We start from the raw sequence: 24,359 nt of genomic DNA, 5'->3' as shown, positions 1-24,359 counted from the left end.
GAACTAGGATTCAGAAGACTGACTCTTAGTTCTGGTCACACCATTTACCAACTGTGAAGCCCCAAGGTAAGTTGCTTTGGCTCTCAGGCCTCAGTTTCAACCCCTGTGAAGTGAAATGGGAAAGCTCCTGCACATCAGGTAGGAGAGTGAGAGCAGCAGTGCCTCTGGGCAGCAGGTGGGAGCAGGCAGCCTGAATTCCAGCTCCCAACCTACCACTCACCCTCTCGGTCAGCCTGAATAAGGTACTCCCCTCACCTGAGCCTTCATCTTCCTCTTAATGCAAGGGGGGTCAGACTAACCTCTCACTGATATTACAGGAGAAGAGAAGCCATCTGAAAGAACCATGATGGCAGGAAAAGGCAAGACATTTAATTTCATTTCCACTAAAAAAATATTTGGAAAAAAAATCCTGTACAACATCCTCTCTGCCATCTTCCTGGTTTGCAACTTTACAATCTAATACACCTTGAAAAATGACTTATTTTGCCCTCAAAGGTCCAAGTTTTATTAAATGGAGAGAGACACATGGTTGATTTCACTGACACAAAGGCCGGCATGTCTTCCAGAACCAGCACAGGGAACAGAAGGTTCAAGGTTGCCCGAGCCAGGAAGACACTCCTCAACAACTGTGTGCCAGAAGGTGGCCAGTTTTCATTATTTTTCTAAATTAAAATAAACAATTTATTGAAAGTGGTGACAGTCCACTTCATTATTAAACTTCAATAAAGGAGGAGGGGGGTGGCTTTTTATCTTTGCTTCAGGCACTCATGCAGCATATGCCACTGCCCAGGAAAAGGCCTTGCTTCCAAAGCAATTAAGGCAGCTTAATGCCCAGGGAGATGAACCAACATGAGCACCATGGCTTCCTGTGCCTGAGTGCCAGCAGGCACAGGGAGGCTGCTTATCTCTGAGAAACACGCACAACATCCAGGCCAGTGGGGGTCCTGCTGAAATAACCCTCTCCTTCCACCAGCATTTGATTCTGTTGAATCAACAGTGATAACTCTCTCTCTCTGATAATAGCAATCACATTTTTTCCTGTCCATATAATTATAATGAATGCTTGAGTCCTCCCAATTAAAAGAAGGGGATGAACATGAAAGTGGACATTAGGAAACAAACCACCTTCCATCCACAGAGCCCTTGAGAACCTGTGGTCCTTGCTCGGGGTATTTGAGGAGGTGGCTAACAGTCCCCTATCAGTGATGTCCATCAAGTCACCCCCATTCAGCAGACCTGAATTTCATACCCATCAGGTGTGGATGATGGTCACTGCAACACCTCAGCTGTGGGAATGTTTCAGAAATTGTCACCCCGAGTCTTCCAATGGCTACCAAGTCTGGCTGAATAACAACTGCAGGCCTGGTACTGCATACTTCTCCTGTGCTACCTCACTTGATGCTACCATCCCTAAAAGAAAGGTACCATTATGTTCCTATTTTACAAAGCAAATGGAAACTCAAAATAGTGAGAGACTTGTCCAAGATGGCAGGACAAGTATGAGGAAAATGGATTTCAAAGTGCTGAGCCCCATATCTGAAGCCCTAGGTAAACTATCTCCTACCAACACCCAGGCACAGCTCCCAAGATTTCTGATAAAGTCTAGTATTCAAGGCACAGAGCCTGTTGGATCATGTGCAAAGCCACCATTCCATTCAGGGCTGGCTTCATGGGCACATGACCTATGCAATTGCACAGGGCCCCATGTTCAGAAGGTCCCTGTGCTTGGTTTAATGTTTCACTGTTACTGCCCTGAAATTCTTAATAACTTTACTTTTGAATTTGTGCTTTTTAAATGAAGTCCAATGGAACAAAAGCATGTGTGTGAGCAAAGGAGATGTAGGAAGTCTGCTGTCCCTATCCTGGTGTTTATCAGTGCAGGTGTGCATCAGTCATGCTTGACTTTATTAGGTTACTTTGCACTGAGGCTTTCGGGTGGCAAACTCAAATGGAGAAGCTAAAGGTGAGAGCACCCTGTTGAGGTTCTGCAATTTTTAGCTCTGTCAGTAACACACATGGAACCACTTCTCTGCTCCCAAAACAGAAATATTGCTCACATCAGTTAAGTCAATGTCCCAAAGATCATGTCCATCTCATTCTGATGTCAAATTCCTCATTGAAATTTCGAAATAAACCTTCAAAACTCTGTGATAAGTCCCACTACAAATGAGCACCAGACTCAAACTGCAGAAATCCATTGGTCAGAGAAGCAGGGGGTTCCCACAACTGTCTTCTGACCTGACTGGGATACTAGACCACAGGATGATTTAATATGAATGTGGAGTTCTTGTCCTGATATAATTCTTCCTAGTAATACCTGCCCAACCCCAACCCTGGGATGACTCCCCTAGGTTCTAGTATAATCTGAGAAATCCCTTGGCTGATTTTTTTTTCTGATTCTGGAGAGAGAGGAAAGGACAGAGAGAGAAACATCAATGTGAGAGATATGTCAATTGGCTGCCTCCCATACACGCCCTGACTGGGGTTCAAACCTGCAACCTTTTAGTTTATGTGATGATGCTCCACCCAACTGAGCCACGCCAGCCAGGGCCCCTAGTTGAATTTTAATGAATGTTTGGGCACATATAATAGTGACCAAAGGCAATGCCTAATCAACACATTTGACAGGAAAGTCACTCATCTTGTGACATTGCCACCTCAAAGCCTGGGCTCCAGAGAATCAGACTCTCATCTGATTCCAGGCTGGGAAAAAAAGACAGTGACATGGTGTTTCTCAAACATGAAAACAGAATATCACAAGAAAGCTGGTATTAAAGAGGCAGGCCCAGATGTTTGCAATTTAGGGGAGAAAGTACAGACACTGGACCTTGTCTGAGCCAGTCCCCATTTCTCCTTCATGTCATCTATAACAAATTGAAGTGTCTGAGGGTAGCAGCTGTTTAATGCTAATGCCAAATTAGAGACAAGATGGATCTTTTGGATGTGAACAATGAATGTTATTTTGTACCAAGTAGCCAGATTAGCTGTAAGCTCATTTCCATCGAAAGAACACTAATTATGTCATGTAAGATGATGGTGATGAACCCAGGACTGGCGATTCTCTACAATCAGGAAATATCTACAGGGGAACAGGAGCCTCCATGAAAGCAGTCCACAGCGGGCAAGGGTGGGTCCAGGGGGACTTGCTGCCATTTTCGATTAGCGCATCGCCCTCCCTGTCCGGTGTCTGAGGGAGCCAGCTCTATGAACCTCCAATAGACTGAGGAAAGCCACAGCCCAAATGCTACAGAAGTGCCTGCTTTGTGTCTCAACTGGGCACGAGGGCTGATGTACAAACAGCAGGCCTTGCCCTTCACACCTTTCTGAAAATTTCCAAGGTCCAAGTTCATCTTTCATAAACTTTATGAAAACCTTGATTTGATTCAAATGTGTCTCTTGGAAGGAGAATGGTTTCATCAGCTGCAGTGTGCAAGATCAGACAGAAGTCACAGTTTCAGTTAACTCCAAATGAGGTGCCAAGCTCTGTGGATGCTTCAACTCTGAAGAGATGTGTATTTATAGTCAGCTCCCAAGAAGAAGTAATGCAGGGCTCATCTCATCAAACCACCCCCTCACAGTTAGGGTGACAGTCCTTTATGCCAACAGCAAAGCTACAACCCAGTGTGGAAGGTGCTGGGTGCTGAGGACACACATGTGGCGTCATGGTTCAGGGGGTGGTGATGGATGTGCCCTGATCCATCCATGCTTGCCCATTCAGGGGCAGCCACCTTTATTTCTACGACAGGTTGGCAAAGAGGTGTGACCTGTGACACAACAAAAGTAGAGCTTTTCTGTATGATCACTAGGAAGATTCACAAATTGATATATAAAATTTGTATTAATTAATATGTATTTCAAGTATATACCTGCCTTCCTGAGTACCTACATACATAGATAAATAGGCATACTTGAATTTGCTCAAGTCAGAATACAATCAATTTACTAAAATATAGAGGACAGCTGTGTGGTCAAGAGCCTACTGGTGGCATGAAGGACACAGAGAACCAGGGATAGACACAGAGAGACTGAGTCCTGAGAGCATCTCTGAGTCTCTTACATGTTCCTGGACTAGTCTGCTCACTGGTCAGAGGTAGAGTTCCCAGGCAAAATACGGACACCCAATTATCTTTGAATTTCACACAAACAACAAATAATATACTAAAAATTTATTTATTATTTATCTTAAATTCAAAGTTAACTGAGTATGTTGTTTGCTTGTTTGTTTGTTTGTTTTCTAAATCTCTACACCAGACCAATTTCAAAAATATTTTTATCAAAAAATTTCGGAGAAAGACTGATTAGCTCAGCTGGGGTTATATGTCTGGACCTGAATCAACCAGATAGCCAGAGAGTGGAGTCCTTGACTTACTCAGGCCTGGATTATGTGCACATTTCTGAACTTGAGATTAATAGCAAGAACTGGGCTAAGTCTCACATAGCCTTTACAAAATGAACTTGCTAAGGACAGATAGAGGGGGACAGGATGCTGGACAGGTAAGAACTATGGCATAGTCAACTTATAAGCCACTCTAGGAGATGTGCAGCCTTTCACTAGCTTAGTTCACATTCTCTGAGAAACATGCTAATGTAGCCAGGGCAGCAAAGACATCTCACACACACACACACACACACACACACCCTGAGCATGTGCTTGACTCTGCAGCATGTTGAAAGAGGAACATGCACAGTAAGCAGACACGAAATAAATGGTAGCTTTTCTCAGGGAAAATCACAATCTGAATCTAAAAAGTTAGAGAAAAGTGTTCCCAGAAAATAAGTGGTCCTGGGGAGGGTTTGAGAACTAGCAGAAAGGAAATGACTAAGACAGAAGGGAAGATAGTGCTGCTGACAACTAATATTTATAGGGTGCTTTCTACATACCAGCTTTGGCTTGAGAACTCATGACTAGTGAGTCCTTCAAGCCTTATAGCAATCCAAGAGATACGGTGCTTTATAAAGAACCAGATTCAGAGGGTTTGCATCACTGACAAGGTCTCACAGCTAATACATGGCAGAGCTGGGATGTAAACTCAAGCATTCTGTCTCTAAAATATTTACTTTGTTTCTCCCCCCCAAAAAATCATTTTGTTATAGAAAATTTCCATTATCAACTCATGGCAAATCTTGCTTGAATGATATCCCATCACTGCCTACTTCGGTCTCCCTCACAGTAATCAGCTCCCCAGTGGCTCAGTGACTCTCAGCACCTGACACTCACACTCACACTGCACCAGGGTAGGGCTCTGTGACCCAGAGGATACCGCAGAATACAGCAGAGATGATGGTATGCCACCTGCAAGATGAGGTGGTGAATGACTCTGTGGTTTCCATCACGGTTGTTCTCCTGGTCTCTGTTGGATACTTCACTCTATGGGAATCCAACTGCTTTGCAGGGAACAGTCCCGGAGAGGTGTCCATGTAGTGAGAAACTGAAGCTTCTAACCCACTGCTGTCATGGAACTGAGCTCTCTTGCCAACAGTCACATGAATGAGCTCAGAAGATCTTCCACCCCGGACAAAACTTTGTACATCTGCAATCCTCAGCCAACATCCTCAGTGAAACCTTATCAGAGACCCTGAGCAAGAACTACCCAGCAAAGCCACTCCTAGATTTCTCACCCTTGGAAACTGTGAGATGATAAATGTTTGTTGTGATAAGCTATTAAATTGGGGAAAAATTTGCCACACAACAGATAATTAATATACCTCCACCCAGAATATCTTGAAGCACATCCTGGACATATTATTTCACATGTGGCTATGATAATTTGATATGTCTGTGAGAGATAAAGACTTTTAAAAACAAATGCACAATATATGCTTCACATTGTGTCCATGACAGTCACACACTGTGAATCAGATTCATATAAGGTCCGTACAGTGTGATTGGCTGAGGGTTCACTCTAGTCTCTCATTCTAGAGTTCCTTCTCCATTATTTTACTTATAATTTTCTATTGAAGAAACAAAGTTGTTTCTCATGAAGAATGTCGTAGAATCTGAATTTTGCTGATTACATTCCTTAGGCAATACAATCATGCATTAACATGTTCCTCTGTTCCCTCTATTTTGATCAGATTCTGGCTTGTTCAGATTCAGTTGTGACTACTTACGCATGTCTATAGGCAGCAGGCAGGCAGGAAGATATATATTTAGCATTTACTTCATTGGTGCTGCTGTTACTTCCTTCAGACTAATGTCTGATAATCCCCTGTGATCCTGGCAGCCATTGATCCTCAATGCCTAGGTTCATTAATTCATTAGCAATGACATTAATTCTGTCATCCCTATTTCTTAAATATTTCTGAAAATTTTTAAAAATAGGAGGTTCTCTTCTTACACTATTTAGTTATCTGAGGAACAATTTATAGAGGGAAGTTGGATAAATGTTTGCTACTCATTATTTACTGGTTTTAAGGATAAAGATTGTTCCAAAGGTAGCTAATGAGGGGCTCCATCCCTATTTTTTAATATCATGAACTTACAGTTCCTCTGCTTCATTTTTTTTAGTGTCAACATGGACTGTAGCACATATTTTATATTTCAATCTGATGCTAATTTGTGGCCAGTGGGAGCCTCTTCTCTTCAGGTTTGCACCCAAGTCCTTTTGTAATAGTCTGCAGCTGCCTGCTATCACAACAGGCACAATGTTCCAAGCTTAGCTGGTTCATTTTCCACCCCCACCTAAAGTTGGCCATTTTTCCAAGAGTCCAATAAAACCCCCATTCTTAACTACTCACACTCTACAGCCTCTGTGTTTTCCTTGTGTATACACCCGGGAAATGAGAGGGAAGGAAGAACAGAAGAAAGAACAGAAAGAGGCCAATGGAAGGAGCAGGGAAGTAAACAGTAGTCTAAGAAGCTCGTGAAGGACATAAAATGTGGTGGGAATCGTATTCCAATTCTGTGATGGGCAAAATAACAAAGAAGTAAGGTACTTGATAGACATAGGTCAGGACTTGACTTTAAGAACAAGAACCATGGCAAAAGAAAGAAAGGCTAGAATTAGAAGAGTGTGATGAAAATGGCAGGAGGTACGTGCTCTACTAAGTCAGGCTCTGTGCTGGGCCAGGACCATGATGAGAAGTCAAATTCCATCACTTGTATGGGACCTCCAAGGGCATCCATTCGATCCAATTCCCATCTGTGCTGTGTGAACTGAAGTCTGACTATATTAAGCCCACATTTGACTACCATGATCTCTCATTCCCTTTTTCATGGTGCATATTTACCCCAATATCCTCAGCCTGCTGGTTTGTATTCATTCATTAAGTCACCAAATATGGTGACTTATTAAGAATCAATCAAAAATGTCATATACTGTACTTAATCAATGGAGCAAAAGCAGATCTGGTCTCTGCCCACAGAAATCACATACCAGTGGTGGCAGACAGACCACAATCAACAAGCACACAGATATAAGCAAGGGTGGCAAGTGCCATCAAGGAAAGGCTCATAGTACTTCAGCAGCATACAACAGGGACACTGCAGGAGGGCCCAGAAATTAAGTAGGCAGAGGCAAGAGGGCTGGGGCATGAGAATTGTAAAGAAATCACATGTGCCAAGGCCCTGTGGCAGGAAGAAACGGCACACATAAATAAGTTTATTAATTCACTGAGACCAGAGCACAGAGGGAAAAGGAACATGATCTTCCATGGACCTGGAGAGCCAAGAAGAGACCAGACATGGCAGAAACTTGGCCACATTGAGTGTTTGTGTTCAATAAATGACTACCTAGAATGATGACTTAAGGATCACAAAGACTCAGAGCTAAGATGAAATGACAGGTTGTAGGGTTCATAACATAGGACAGGAAGCCCTTCTCAGGACTTCCAAATCATCAGTAGGTGGGCCATGGGTCTCCAGAACAGAGTGACAAAGGCCTGGAGCCATTCACATGCTTTAAAACAGAATAGCAATAATCCACAGGAAATCAACAGCTGGATGTTGAACCACAGGCCATGAAATCAACAGAGAGCTTTGTGGACAACATGCATGCTCCCAGTCCAGTAAATTTCAGATTCGATCACTGTCAAGGTGAACGAAACAACAGAAGAAATTTCTCCAACATGGCATTTTTATGACACATAAAAAAAGGAAAATTTTAAAATTAACTATCATTGTAAAAATAAAAATAAACCTCTTTTAAATACTCAAGTTGTTTTGCTGAAGGAAAATGCATCCTTATAAATGTGCAGTATGCCCAACAGGTGAAAATGCAAATGAATAAAGAGAATGCATATTATAAGAGGTCTCATGACTCAAAGGTCTCATGACTACATGTGGCCGGTCTCGTGATGTTTCTTACTCAAATCCACCTGTACAGATTCCCCTGCTGCTCTTTCCTCACACCCAGCACTACATTCACAGTGCTTCACTGAGATGCCGTCTTTGCTCCCAGCCCCAGGGGTTGCAGAGGCCCCTCTTCAGCACACACACAGCAGGTCTGAAGAAGACAGGGATTGCTGTTCAGTCATACCTGCTGCTATGATCCCAGTCATTTCTGCTGACTCCAAAACCAGGTTCTCAAGTCATGATCAGCCACTAGGACTCCTCAAACTAATAAGCTGGCCTTTGCCTGCCCACCACTGGCTGTTCCTCCAGTTGTTAGGGAATCTTCCCAGGGCCCTGGAGGTGATCTGCCTTTCAGCCTGGCAGCAGTGGGCTTCATGTGTTTAATTAACACATCTCTACTCACCTCTAATGGAAATGAAAGGAACTTTAGAAGGAAAATCATCAGTCTTATCACACAGAAAAAAATAGCAAAATATGCTAACCATCAGACATCTGGATAATGTTTCTTATAAATCTAATCAAGGCAGGAGCCAGAGTAGGTCCACTGTGTGGGGTTCAGACCCTCCTTGAGAACACCCTTTCCCCTGACTTCACCTTCACCATCTATTTGGTATTTTCATTTGTTGCTCAGGATCTTCAGGCTACTTCTGATTCCAGGTGGGCTATGATTATGAGTCACTAGAACAATGATTAATGTGATGGCAATACACAAAGAATCCAGGAGAGTTTCCTGAATAAATCTGGAGGCAAAGGGCTTTGCAGCCTACCTAGATCACACGACCCCTAACCAAGGCCATTACAGAAGAAATTCTCCTTCACCAGGAGGTGCTTTATGGAAACCACCTTCTCAGTGCTGCTGATGGTCCAGCTGTGAGCCCCACTTCACTCCCTATGGGGCCCTGAGAAGAGGAGAGGAAGGAGAAGGAGGTCAAGTCTGGGAGAAGACAATGAGAGCATCAGCACTGTTTCTTTAAACCTCATCCTTTTAATGTAGTCCTTCCTGGATTTATTGAATAAAGAAAATGCCACATGATTTAAATATGGAAGTCTACAATAGGCACCAAATTTCTTTTTTGCAATCTTCTCCCTCTGTATCCTGCCAAAATCTGAATGTCACATTCAAGGGAGCATCATGGATGAAATATTGCCTTGTCTGAGATACTAATTCTTGTCCAAGTTTGCAGACATTCTTTTGTGTACTCCACCCCCTTTCTGGTACCAAGGTAGAGAAGAGACTGAAAACCCATGTGCCCCAGGCCTCACTCATCTTTCTATATTCCTAGTTTTATGGACACTTCTCATTTGAGTACAAGAGCAGACATACTAAATTAACAGAATGGCCCCTTCTGGTCAGCATTTTAAAAGAAAAATGACTTCACTGCTGAATGATTCAAGCCTAAGTGGTATCCTGAGGATCTTGGGGACAAAGACAAAAGACCACCTGACTAAGGGGATGCTGTCTGTGAGGGAAGTCATTGCCGGTCTGAGTCCTTAAACTGGGACATAAAATGACATGAAGAGAATTTAGAGAGTCTTTTAAAAGCTGCTTAGCAAAGATCTTTCACCTAACTTCCTGGAACAGTAATAAAATCTGAGAAATGGTCAACAATTACAAATGTCACGTAACACAAAACCCCAGCTCAACTCTATGCAATCCCCACTCATGGACACCATGCCCAGAGCACAATTTTAACACATATTTCAATACAGCATGGCTGTGTTCATATTTTGCTCAGGCCCAGTTATGACTTTGAGGGAAACTCTCAAAGGTTAGTGATGTAGGAGACTTGGCTGAGCCAATAGGTCAGGACCCCAAATGCAAAACCCACTTACACATTCTTCCCTGGGATCGAGGACAAGACTGGGGTATGCATCTTGACCACATACTTGCAAAGAGGGCATTGCTACTTTTTGGTGAAGAAGAAACTATGAAAGCTGGACATTAGAGAAGGGGTGTTTGCAAAGAAAATCCAGCATATGAGCCCTGTAACCCTGAAAACTCGGTAATAAAGAAGCCAGAAAGAGTAATATCTAGTCTCCCAAATGTGGTGGTTTGCAAACAAACCTGCATTAATTTATTACCAGCCCCTAATGGATCAGAATCTTAAGATGAGTAAGGAATGGAGACCAACCGTTTAAAAAAGTATTAGATGTGGTTCTGCTATGTGCTGCTGACTAAAATTTGCTGCTTTAAATAATGTAAGGTTAAAATGAAAAGCTTATTCTAAAAAAACAAAAGCAAAAATAAAAAGTGAAAAGGTAAAATGTAGAATATTCATTACAATAGTTGTCAAATACTTTTAACAACTATTATGGGTTAAATTGTGTCCTCCAAAAAGATATGTTGAAGTCCTAACCCTAGTACCTTATTTGGAAATAAGGGCATTGCAGATACAATTGGGTAAGATGAGGCCATTAGTATGGGCCCCCTAATCCAGTACAACTAGTGTCCTTACAAAAGACAGATGGACACAGGGAGAAGATGTCCTTGTGAAGACAGAGGCAGAGGCTGTAGGGATACAGCTATGGTCTGAGGAGCTGCAAGATGGCCAGTAACCCCTGCAGACTTCAAAGGAAGCATGTCCCTTTTGACACCTTGATGTTGGATTTCTGACCTCCAGAACTGAGATAACAAATTTCTGTTGTTCTAAGCCATCCACTTTGCCGTGATTTGTTTGGGCAGCCCTCACAAACTAACACAACAGCATTTGCCACACAGTCACCTGCTAAACTTATTTGCTTAAATGGTTTTCCTAGAAGTTTGGAAATGCTGCAAAATGAATTATGAAACTTCTTTAGAGAGTCCTAATATACATAAGCATCTTAGAAGTCTCTGAGAAATCCTGCAGCAAAGAACCTTATTTAAATTTGCTTAATATGTTATTTCACCTTCTCCCAGCTCCCCACCAGGACTCCTGAAATGTCTTGCCACAGAACTGTTTCCTCAACTATATTTTTGTTGAGAAACACTGGGTTGGCCAATAAAAAAAGAAGTACTTGCTCTTGCTAAGGAACATGATTGGATGCTAGATTTCTATTGCCACTGTTGTGATTATTATGCAAGCAGCACTTACTACTTTTCTAATATTTTTCAGGTCCTATATGATTTATCATCTATGTGTTTGCTAGGGCTGTGTGATATTGTGATTTACAATAAATATATATTTGGTCTTTATCCATCCTCATTTCTGGCACAGAACTCCTGAAACCTTTGGGATGTCCCAAGTGATAAAAGCTACAAAGTAAAAGGAGTATCTTTTTGTTATTTATATAACAGGCCCCTTCCCACCACAACTGAGATTATGGTAATGAGGTGAGTTTTGGAAAGCTCCAAAGGAGGTGGGCTGGTTGCCAAGGGAACCGACCAACACTAAAGGGTTGGAACTTTTAGCAGCAGTGGGCCCCCTCCCAAGACCTCCTGGGAGGGGACAGGACTGGAGATTGAGCTCAATCACCAGTGGTCAGTGATTTAATCAGTGAACCCAGAGATCTATTTCTCTGTGTTCTATAAGCCACTCTAGCAAACTAATCAAATCTGAGGAAGGGATCATGACTCTTTTTTTAAAAAAATTTCCATTGTATATCCAATGCCTCAGATGCACAGGTGACAGCCTGGATTTGAAACTGGTGCCATAGTGGGGGGTGGGAGAACAGGTTTATGGGACTGAGCCCTTAAGCCTGTGGGGTCTAGCACTGTCTGCAGGTGGACAGTCTCAAGAGTTTGCGGGACAGCTGAGAACTGGAGAGTTCCTTGGCAGTGGTGGAAAAGCACACATGTGGGAAGCTGCTGTAACAAACTACCACACTCTTTGTGGCTTCAATAACAAAAATTTATTTTCTCATAGTTGTGGAGGTTGGAAATCTGAAGATCAGTGTGTTATTAGTGTTGCTTTCTCCTAAGGCCACTCTGCTTAGCTTGCAGATGGCAGTTATAGCTTCAACATACATTTCGGTGGGGGAATACAATTCAGTTCATAACACCCTATCAATTGCTCAGTCAGGGGTCAAAAATCCCTGTTTTGTTGGTAAGAAAACAGACCAAACAGGTTAAGTAAATTGCCCAAAGTCACCAGAAAGTAACAGAGCCCAGATCACAGCTCAATAGTCTCAAAGTAAACAGTTCCTTGCCTTGCACCTTCCCAAACTGTTTGGCCCCCTACTCCCAGCAATCCACTTCCATTGCAAGAAAGTCCCTGATAATACATGTATATAAAAATTATGCATTCTTTTTATGCATTCTTATTACTTTATTGTGAAAAGAAATTTGAGCCATGACCCTTAAATCTGCAAGAGGCATGTTCACTGCAGCAAGCAGCAAAGACAGAAACCACATCTTTCAACAATAGCTTTGAGATCCCTGGCAGGTGTGATCTACACTGGTGTTTGTATCAGAAATCTTGGTAAGGGAGAAAGAACCTTGTAGTAGTTAAATGTGCATATTCTGGAGCCTGGCCATAGATGTTGAAATCCTAGCCTTATTACTCTTTATTACATACATGATGTTGGAGTTCTCCTCACCAATAAAACAGGAAACACAGAACACATCAGACAGGGTGGCTGGGAAGGTCATGAGATTATAGATGTATAGCACTGAGCAAACAGCCTGCAACTAGTGAATATTCAAAAATTGTTTGATGCTATATTAGGGGAATTTTTAAACCCTTTTTATTTTTAAATAATTGTAGACTCACAGAGAAGCTGCAAAACCAGTAACAAGGGGTTCCAATACTCTTTATCCAGCTTCCCCCAATGATAATGTCCTTTACTAGTACAATTATCCAAACCAGGAAATTGACAGAAGAATACTATTTAATTATACAGAAGTCATTTGGATTTCACCAGCTTTTACACACATTATTTTACTGATGTATGGTTTTATGGAATTTTAGCACATGAATAGATTGGTGTAGCCACTACCATAACCAGGATTCAGAACTGTTCTATCACCACCAAGAAACCCCTGTACTACCTACCCATTGTGTTCACCTTTGCCCCCACAGCCCAGCCCCTGCAATCATGGATCATTCTAGACCACTGTAATTTTATTTTGAGACTGTGATATAAATGGAACCATACAGTGTGTAGACTTTTAAGATTGTTTTTCTGCCACCAACATAATAACTTTAAGATCTATCCAAGTTGTCACATATATCAGTAAGTCTTTTTTCAAAAATTCCACTAGATTGAAATACCACAACCTATTTATTCATTCACCTGCTGAAGGACATTTGGGTTATTTCCAGTTTGGGTGATTACATGCATGTACAGGATTTTGCAGGGGTGTAAGTTTTTATTTTTCTGGGCCACATATCCTGAAGTAGGATTGCTGGGTCAGGTAATCAGTGAAGTTAAAACCTACAAAAAATTGGCAAACTGTTTTCCAGAGTGGCTGCAGCATTCACATTTTCCACCAATAACCTTGGAGAGATCCAACTGCCCTGAATCCTTGCCAGCATTTGATATTAGCATAATTTTTTTGGACACTCTGACATATATGCAGTGGTATTATGGGAATTCTAAACCACTTGGGGCATGTTGCTAGGGGATCTATGAGGGGGTTACTATGATGCAGGGAGTCCAGATGAAAGCAGCCTCATGACAGAAGCCATTCCAGAAAAAGAACCTGCGATGCTGTGCATGTGGAAACAGCTTCTGTGGGCACTGATGAATTTTGGGGTGCTCAGCAGAGGCCAGAGAGAAATAAGTCTATGGTAAGTGAACGTGGCCACTGACAGTACAGAAAGTATATTGTCGTTTCACACAGCCCCAATTACTCTGCCTGGGAATTTCTCCAATGGTGTTTAATGTCAATGGCAATAATAAAATACTACTTTAGTGATAATCTTACAATTGAGTTTTTATCCACTTTGCTCCTCTGGTTCCAAGGACTACTTATGTGAAATACTTTTATGTTCACTTCCAAGGGAAGTTAAAAATGTTCTTTCCAAAAACCTACACAAGGGAGTGAAGGTCTGAATAGCATCAGAGCAGGCATGAATCAGAGGTCCATGGAGGAACTAGAAGGCAGATGCATTCTGTTTTAAAGGATGCAGAAACCAGGCAATTGTGCTCATATTAGCCTTTTACTCAGAGTTGATGCAAAGAGCAACTGGAGAGGGGAAGAAGAGAAAGGTTCAGGAGCCAGGGGTCCAGTCCCCCCATTTATGCTGTGTGGGGCTGTCTGCATGACCACAGTGCAGGCAGCATGGAAAGGGGAAGCCTCTGTGAATGAGACTCTATTCATGTATCTCGGAGTCCTGGAGCTGAATGAGGCTTCCTCTACAGACTACTGCAACCTCCTGTACCCAAACACACTCCTGCAGTCCCTGAAACACTGCTCTCCAGCACTTTCTCACAAAGTATAAAAGAAGCAGCTCATAGGAAGAATGTACTGGTTGTTATGTGACCAGTGAATGGAAAACCTATATAAAAAGAAAAAAAAAGAAAGTCTGCAAGACAGTCAAGTGAGGACAGCAACTGATTCTAGACAACATGATATGCCCCCTCCTAGTTTTTTTGCTATTGTTCTGCCTTACAAATCAAGACAAGGAGGACTAGGTTGGAGACATTGACCAGACTCAGTTCTCATTTCAAAATGAAAGTGCACTTTTATCTACTATTAGAGGACCATCAGTTTCACCAGAAAGGCATCTTGGAAGACAAAGTCACTTAAGTGAGATGGGATAAAATTTCACAAATCCATGTGAAATTATTTCTTCTGCATTTTGTTGTTTAGACATGATATACAACTGTCAATCGGTTCTCACTACACTTAATGCCAATTCATTTAGCTGACTCTGACAGACACTGGAATTCACAACATTGTTCAATTAAAGGGCTGGCATGTACTTTCTTGGGGTCTTTACATGTATTTATTGAGCATTTTATTGTAGATGCTGGGAGAATTAGACAAGGTCTCTGGCCTCATAGAATTTATGTCCTATTTGGTGGGGGCAGGAGAGAGGGACAAGGCAATAAATACATTTTAAAAACTTTAAAGATAAAACAACTGGTGATGAGAGCTCTGTAGGGTAGGTCTGGTGGCAAAGAGTGAAGTAGGGAACATGGGCTGCCTTGAATGGAGTGATCAGCGATGTCTCCCTAAAGAAGGGATGTCTCCTCCCAGACAGAGAAGAGCAATCCCCCAGTCCCTAGGGCTGATGAGACCCTAGTGTGTCTGAAAGGTAGCCCATGTCCCTTGAGTATGAACAACAGTGGCTGGTACTGAATGAGCTTAGAAGGTGAGCCCACAGTGGTACAAGGCACATGGTGAGGACCTTAAAACTTCTTTTTTTAAAAGATTTTTATTTATTTATTTTTAGAGAGAAGGGAAGGGAGAGAGAAAGAGAAACATCAGTGTGTGGTTGCCTCTCACTCACTCCCTACCAGGGAGCTGGCCCACAACCCAGGCATGGGCCCTGACTGGGAATCGAACCAGCAACCCTTTGGTTCACAGGCCAGCATTCATTCCACTGAGCCACACTAGCCAGGGCAAAGGGACCTTAAAACCTCTTAAAACAGTCATAGGAGTATAGGTTTCAACTAGTGTTATGGCTTGAACTGTAAATTTAAAAAGATATGCTGACCTTGTAATCACAGAATGTGACTTTATTTGCAAGGATCATGGTAAATATGATGTTAGGTTAAAATGATGTCACACTGGAGTGGGGTGGCCCCCTAATCCAGCATGACTGGTATGCTCGTGCTAAAGACTGAATGTGTCTCCTCAAAATTCATATGTTGAAACTCAGTTCCCAACATGATGGCATCTGGAGGTGGGCCTTTGGGAAGGGTTTAGGTTACAAGGGCAGAGCCTTGTAGAAGAGGCCCTAGAGAGTATCCCACCCCTTCCCCACAGGATGGCCATCTATTACCCAGGAAGTGGGCCCTCACCTGGCACAAAATTTTCTGGCACCTTGATCTTGGATTTCCCAGCCTCAAGAACTGTGAGAAAAAATGTTTGTTGTGTAAGTCCCCCAGTCTACAGCATTTTTGTTGCCATAGACTGAACTAACAAACCTTATCAGAAGATGCCATGTAAAGATAGAAATATAGGGATAAAACCATGTGAAGAAAGATTGAAGTGATGTAGCTACAAGCTAAGGAATGCTGAAGGTTGCCAGCAAACCACCCAAAACTAGAAGAGGCCAGGACAGAGTTCCCTACAGGGTCCCCTCTGGGGAGCATGACCCTGCCAACACTTTGATTCTCAGACTTCGAGACTCCATCACTTTAAGACTATAAACTTGTGCTGTTTTAAGCCACCCAGCAAATTAATACAGTGGCATGGCTCAAGCAGTATGAATTTTAAGATCTCAGAAAAATTCAAGTCAGTGAACTCTACCCACAAACCCACTGGCTTGAATTTCTCTGAGATCTTAAGAATCATACAGCATGAGATATTAGACAGCATAGTCTATATTCCTTTGCAGCAGCCTTCTAGATTTTAGCCCATGAGAGACCCAAGTGACATATTCAGGAGCCACACTCTCATGCACACACTAAGGCTCATAAGCAGGAAGCTGGAACCCATCTGCTCACTTCAAAGAAGCTATACATGTGGCAGCATGACTCTTAAAGTGAAAGCTGTACATACAGTTCTAACTCACTAAGAAGCTCATTTACCAGTGCATCAGCATTCTTTGATTGCAAGCAATAGAAACTAACTTGGTCCAGCATGCTCTCAGACATCCTTTAGAATCAGTGGGAAGAGTCATGGTGCAGGTGCAGTCAGGGACCACACTACAATGAGCATGCCTCCAAAAGCTCTTGCCTGCCCTGACTGCTCAGACTCCTGGACAGAAGATCTCATCAACCTCTTTTATGAAGGAGGGCAAGAGACCTTGATTTATCAACATACAGTCCTGCCAAGATTTCAAACTAAGTGTTCTGTAAAAGGAGACAATGGATGTAGGTCAGCCCAATACCCACAGACAAAAAAGATGTAACTCATAAGGGATCTCAGGCCAGGGAAAGACAGTGCCAGGTGGCTAGTGGCTCTATACTAACAGAGCATGAGGACACTTATTCCTCAAGTTAAAAGCTCAGTGAAGTAAAGTACATGCTTAATATTGTCCTCTCCTAAACAACCGTCCTGACTTCATTATAGACTTTCTTGTGTTTTTTTAAAGATTTTGTTTATTTATTTCTGGAGGGAGAAAGAGAGAGAGAGAAACATCAAAGTGTGGTTGCCTCTTGTGCACCCTCTACTGGGGACCTGGCCTGCAATCCAGGCATGTGCCCTGACTGGGAATCAAACTGGCAACTCTTTGGTTCATACGCCGGCACTCAACCCACTGAGCCACACCAGCCAGGGCCCATTATAGACTTTCAACATCACATTTCTTCAGTTCTTCACAGAAATAATGTGAGTCCTCCTCTTCTCAAAAATTACTTGCATTAAAATAATGGATCTTTGAATCTATTTTCAAGCATAGTAACTTCCTGAAGTTTATTTACCTGTGAATATAAGGCCCTTTCTTCCCAGAAGATCCTAAGTAATCCCTTGGGGCCAGGGAAGGTGGGGAGAATCTTGGCTTATATTCATGCATAAAGGAGAACCTGTAAAATGATGTCAAATCCGAGGTGAGGTCCTGGCCTCTGGAAGGTGGTCCTCTCATTTCTTCCTGCATATGGAACTTTAGTAAATGTCTAAAGTCATTTTTCAAAACTTCAAGGCAGGGACCTTTTTCCCACAACACTGACAATTGCTTTTCTATAAACCTACAGAGATTTTTAAAAAATGGTTAATAGCTCATTGCAAATGAACACAGTCTTCCTAATTAATAGTACTGCAATTTACACCTAAAACAGATTGAGAGATGTTTTTTTAATGGTTTAAGTTGATTAAATAAGCTTTGTTTTGACTCATCAGGGTAAAACTTAAATGTTGTGAAGCATATCATACCTGTTTCTGAAATCACTTTTATAAACCCAAGTTTAGTTATAATCATGGCAACAGATATTTCAGTATTGGAAGTGATCTCTCCTGTTAACCCATGAATTGAAAGTCACCTGCTAGTGAAATCACCACCATGTATTTATTTATAACTAGGTATACCCAGGAAAAAAGTTACAAAGCAGTGATTTGTACTAGCATAGTTCTTTACAGTTTACAATGTCATTTTGCATATCTGGTCCCTGCAGGGTTCCTCAGTGACCCTTTCTATCACTCAATGAATCATGTCTTCATCTTTATTCACTTGTTGCCATATTCCTCTCCTTCCATATGTCCCTCCCTATTTAATTTATTATTAATATTTGCATAAAGAGTCATATTACTTATTAAACCCAAGTTCTCATCTTTCCTCATTCCAGAATTTTGGGGGTGATATAATCTATCCTGATTGATCTTCCCCATGGAATTACCCATGCATCCTAATGTGAACACTTCAGAATAATTCATAACCCTAAATGTTGAACTCTCCTGGAAAGAAAGAGGAGGGCAGCCACTCAGTCCAAAGATAACCAGACTAATCCCCTTTGATATTCCTCTGTATGTAGCCATATTGTATATACAGTAGAGTGTATATTCATATAGGATATGGATACTCTGTGTAGTATATATTCATATAGAACACATGAACAGTCAACCTCACCAGGGTGCAGATCACATACATGACCATTAGAACTAGCACAGTCCCCCTGAAGGTACATAATCTTTTTCTATCATTGTCCACATGAAATCCACCAGCAGTCTATATCAAAACCCTTTACTCACTATCTACTACCTTCAGTACCACTATTCTGGTTCGAGGCACCACACTCATGCCCCTAGATTCAGAGAAGGATCCTCCTCTGCTCCTACTCTGACCTGACATGACCATTCTCCTCCTAGCACTCAGAGGGATTCTTTAAAAACATACATCACATCTGGCTGCTTCCCCATAGGACACATTTCAGTGGCTTCCTCAGAGCAGCCGCAGCATGGCCTCAGCCTGCCTTGGATGAAGCCAGCGGGTCACAACCTTCTCTCACCCAGCTTTCCTTTCAACACCTCGGAGAGGACCCCGTCAACCCATCCCCATCTAGTTACTCTCTGCCCCCTTATTCTGTTTTATTGTTTTACAGCACATAGCTCTTTATATCCATGTTTGTTCCTTTCACTCAAGAGATATTTATCAGTACCTGTTATGAGCCAGGCCCTCATGGAGTTCAGATCACAATGGGTGAGGAAGATATGATGACTGATAAGTGCTCTGAATGAATATAACATAGAGCAAGAGGGTAACAAGGTTCCAGTTGCACACACAGAGGTCAGGAAGGCCACTGAGGAGGCAGCATTTGCACAGAGACATGAGGTGATGGTGAAGCTCATCACAGGGCTATCTGGGAAGATCCCTCCCAGCACAGGAAACAAAAGTGTCAAGACCCTAGGGAGGCAGCAAGTCCTTTGGGTCCTAGGAACAGTGCAGAAGCTAGGGTGGCTGAAACTGAGTGAGCAGGAGGCAACAGAGAGATAGGGTCCCAGAAATAATGCCTGACTCACTGGCTTTATTCTAACATCCTGAGCCATTGCAGGATGTTGAAATAGAAAGGGTGTTTGCTGGCCTTATTTTTAAAAGATAAAGTATCACTCTGCCCCATGAGTGGAGAATATCTAGATGCTGGAGGAGCTAGAAGTGGAAGGGTGGAAAAGGGTGGAGAAGAGTGGAGGCAGGGAGACCAGTTAGGAGACTCTTGTTCGCAGTTCAGGGAACAGGACTGTGGCTCAGCCCATGGTGGGAATGGTGGAGGGCAAGACCATGGTCAGATTCCAGTTGTTTTGAAGATAGAGGTGGCCGAACATGCTGGCAGCTGGATATTTCTTCTCCAGGGAAGGAGAACAACAAGGAGGATGCCAGGTCTGGGGGCCTGAATCTTGGAAGTCTGGGACTGCCATTTGCTAAGACAAGGAAGATTGGAGGAGGAGTGGTGTTGGGAGATAAAACCAAAAGTCTGGTTTTGGATGCAAGAAACTTGAGACTGTGGTTGACCTCTCACAGGCCCCCTAGTAGGCAGGGCTGAGACCACAGCTGGAGGTGTGAGTGTTAGTATCACTGGGGTCTAACGTGGGAATCTAATAATCACTTTGGTTATTATCTGTCTCACACCAGAACTTAACATTTCCATGGGAGAAGGGATTTCAACAGTCTTGTTCACATTATACCCCTAATAGTAATAATGTCTGTCACTCAAATATTTTTTGAATCGATGAACAAACTAATACATATAAAAAGACTTACATGTGTGTAAAAGTTAACTATTATTTGATCCAATTTCAATTCTATAACTTTATTCTGAAGAATTAATCAAGCAAATACTGAAATATTTATACAGGTGCTCATCACAGCATTGTTTTTACTAACAAAAAAATGAAAGCAAACTAAAGTTTCAACAGTAAGGAGGTTGGAATGTTATATACCCATTTAAAACACTGTAGAAGAATATCTCAGGGCCTGGAAGAATTATTACAACCTAATGTTAATTTTAAAAGACATGTACAAGAATTTACAATCCCCCTTGTTGGTTTTTGTATTTTTTTTAAGCATATACAGGGTCTGGCAGAAGTATAGCCTGCTTGAGTGTGGTTGGTGGGTAATAATATGGGTGTAATAATTTATAGTTTTAACTTTAACATTTTACCTAAAATGTCACATGGTGTGATTGAGTGTGATACTGTTATGTTACAGAATTACATGCTCGTGATTTTGTAATAAGAGATTCGGTAATAAAAAGGGGCATTATTTGTGCTGGGCCCTGTATATCTGATATGATAGTCTTCAGAATAAACACAAAATATTATAGTTGAACTTTTTGATACAAGGTCTACAATATAACTTTAAAATTTTTCTTTTTGTTGCTTTTCTATATTCTTCATTATTTTGTACATTAAGAAATGATTTTAAAAATCCTTTTTTAAAATGGGAAAGTATCATTACACAAAACAAGTCTCACTGCTATGGATGAGCCCTCTCCTCCTAGCAGCTCTGTATTTGTAGAATGAATACATATTCTGTGATCTTAGCCTCAAAGCCACCTTCCAACCTGCCAGCAATACCAGTATGCTCTATGGGACAGACAGATGGACATGCTATCAAGTGCACATTAGATGCCTGATCCTGGGCCTGGAGCAGTGAGCACAGGGAAGAAAAGAGGGTCCCTGCCTTCAAGGGAGCCAGAAAGACCTCTAGTTACACCTCAGGGGGCAGGCCCTTAAAAGAAAGGACAAGATTGGCTAGAATGAGTGAAGACAGCCTGGCAGGTAGGAGCAATCCTTGGGAAATAAAAGGAATGAAAGCAATGGAGGAACTCAGCAGTCCTGCAGCCTTATTTAGGAGGTGGCTGGGACAGTACCTCTTCCTCTTGCGTGGAGCCACTGCAGGAGCTCTGTGTCCTGTGCTGGATGGGCCACAGGGCCAGCGATGTCTCTGAACCCAGTGCCCTAATTGATTCTGCCTGTGCTACAAATGCAACTGACTCGCCAATTAAGGCAGACCTCATTGAAGCTTGCCCACATCTCCGGTTATTTTCTCTTTCTACACATTTGTTGATAGTGACACCGAACAGAGGGGGACCACCCACAAAAACCTTCAACTTCAGACAGCGAGAATGTCTAAACAACAGCAGACACTGCTCTGCTTCAACTCCAGTTTGAAATCCCAGGTTACAGGACTGGCTTTTTTTAAAGGGTTCCATCCAGGTCCTGTCTGGAGGTGAGTAAAGAAGAGGTGCCTCCTCTAGTGGTCAGATAAACCTTTGCTTCATAAGTGAAGTAGAAGCCAGTTTAATATTAGTTAAAAATAATAGTCATAAAAACAGAATCCTAAAACTCAGTCTACCTGAAATTTCTACAATAATTCAGAACTCTTTTCTTCTTATTACTTAAATGCTCTTCTGAAGGCGTCTCATAAACAGGTAGAAAAAAGGAAAAATTACTCTCAGAGCTAATAAACTTAAGACCAATGCTGGGGTGGCATCACACAAGAGCCTATGTTCAGAGGTGCCCAACATTTGGCGTAATGCTTTTCTGTTGCCACATTGAAATTCTTTATTTTGGAACCAAGGACCTTGAATTTTCATTTTGCACTAGGCCCTGCAAATCTGCAGCCAGTTCTGATGGATGCTATGACTTGGAACCTGGAATTGTATTAAAACACTGTCTCCACCCACTGACTTCTTTTTGTCTCTACATAAATGTCTACCCATGTTCACCAATGCCTGGTTTTATTTCCAAGTGTCCTAAAAGGCTAAAATAAGAACACAATTTTTTTCCCCTTAACTAGGAACTGCCCATAGAGATCTTCACAACTATTAGTCTGATATACTAGCTATTAAAATTAACTGATGCTAAATATCAGGGGAAAAATAAAATGCTTTAGAAGGCAACCTGTAATAGTGAAAACACTTAATATTTTAATTCCAAAAATAAGTCATACATTTAAAGTAGGCTCCCAAGACTTGGACTGGCAGCAGCAGTGGGAGATCAAAAAGGTTCAGGTTCATGAAGTGTCTGCATTCACACAGATGCAGGCAAAATGGCTAGTTTCTGTGGGTGACTGCAGCATAAGATTTAGGGTTATACCAGATTACATGGTGTCTAATAGTATGTTTGTGGGCCAACTGCAACAGAATTCCCTGGAAAGTTGTTAAACACCATCCTGGGCTCCAGGCTCAGAGGTTTCAATTCAGTATATTTTGAGTGGGCTCAAGAATCTTTACATTTTTTTTATGTTAGTCATGGGATTCTCAGGCCCAGCTGCCCAGTTTTGGTCATCCACCACCTCAATGACCAGAATGGGAATTAAGGGAAAATAAATAAATAAATATCTATATAGATATAGATATGTATATTGACTTACCCAACAGTATATTTATTGACTTTAGAGAGAGAAGGGAGGGGGAGGAAGAGAGAGAGAGAAACATTGATTGGTTGCCTCCCATGCATGCCCTGACCAGGGATTGAACTTACAACTTAGGTATGTGCCCTGACAGGAATCAAACCTCCAACCTTTTGGTGTACAGGACAGTGCTCCAACTAACTGAGCCACCTGGCCAGGGCTAGAGAATATTTAAGTGAAATATTAAGCTTTTTTATTAAGCTTTTAGTGAAATGTGTCCATTCTCATCCAGCAGGATGCACCTATGATGAAGATATGGTGAGAGTGTGGTCTTGGCTAGCTACTCTGGGTGACACAATTCTGAGTGCAAGACTTTGAGCACATGATCTGGCCATCACCAAAATAACAATAACAACAATAACAACAACAATAATATTTGATATCAGTGAAAATGAATCAGAAATCAAGAAACCTACAGGCAAGGAGAGCAAGTACAGCATCCCATCCTGGGAGTATGAGGACAGGGAGTGTTCTAGGCAGTGGGTCCAGGCTACATGGGATGAACTGCTCCTTCTAAGACCTGCAGCTTCCACACATGCTCATTAGATGTGCACACTATGAAACCATGGTGAGGGAGGCTCATACAGCTGGTGAGGAAGGGAAGCCAAAAGCAAATACAGCAGGAGGCTCCATTTATGAGCAGGCCCTTGGTGCCTCAAACATATTGTATTATCTGTAGTTTCCAAAAGCCATCCTTGAGGAAAAGCCAACATGCAGCCTCTGACCCCACTGTGGAATGATCATGAGAAATCAGCTCCAACCAGGGCACACTGATTTGTGCTGGATGCTCCCCTTGAAGACCCAGCTGGCTGTTAAATGAGGTCAATCCAACTCAATCTAGCAAGAGGTCGCAACAAATACACAAGAAAGTTGCTGGTCTTATGGAAAATCCTTTAAGTACTACTGATGTAAGAACATCTTCTTTCTAAAGATAAGAAAAAGGCAGTAACACTGAAAATGCCTCTGCTTTGTACAAGAAAAGTATTTAATAAAAAAGAGACTGCTCCTGAATTAGCAACAGGACCCAAACAATGAATAAGGGGAGCACAGAGGGCTTCAGCTGGAGGGAACGAGGCTACAGGAAGTGCCTTCCATTATTTTTCAGGTCTTCTACCCAAGCATGTCATTTTATCTCATCCCCCAGGGAGGTGACAGGCTGCGTCACATACTGCTTGAGGATGCAGACT

General features: G+C 42.1%; 1 protein-coding gene across 3 annotated transcripts in view; it reads right to left on the bottom strand.

Moving 5' to 3' along the window:
- The window catches only part of CACNA2D3 (calcium voltage-gated channel auxiliary subunit alpha2delta 3), an 857,676-nt gene that overhangs the window by 412,088 nt on the left and 421,229 nt on the right, over positions 1–24,359 (bottom strand). The gene's annotated exons all lie outside the window — the stretch shown is intronic.

Source organism: Phyllostomus hastatus, unplaced genomic scaffold (assembly GCF_019186645.2).
Source record: "Phyllostomus hastatus isolate PE091 unplaced genomic scaffold, TTU_PhHast_1.1 phas_contig_16, whole genome shotgun sequence".
In the NCBI taxonomy this organism is placed as follows: Eukaryota; Metazoa; Chordata; class Mammalia; order Chiroptera; family Phyllostomidae; genus Phyllostomus; species Phyllostomus hastatus.
The sequence above is the reverse complement of the archived record's forward strand: the minus strand, read 5'-3'. Positions and strand labels throughout refer to the sequence as shown.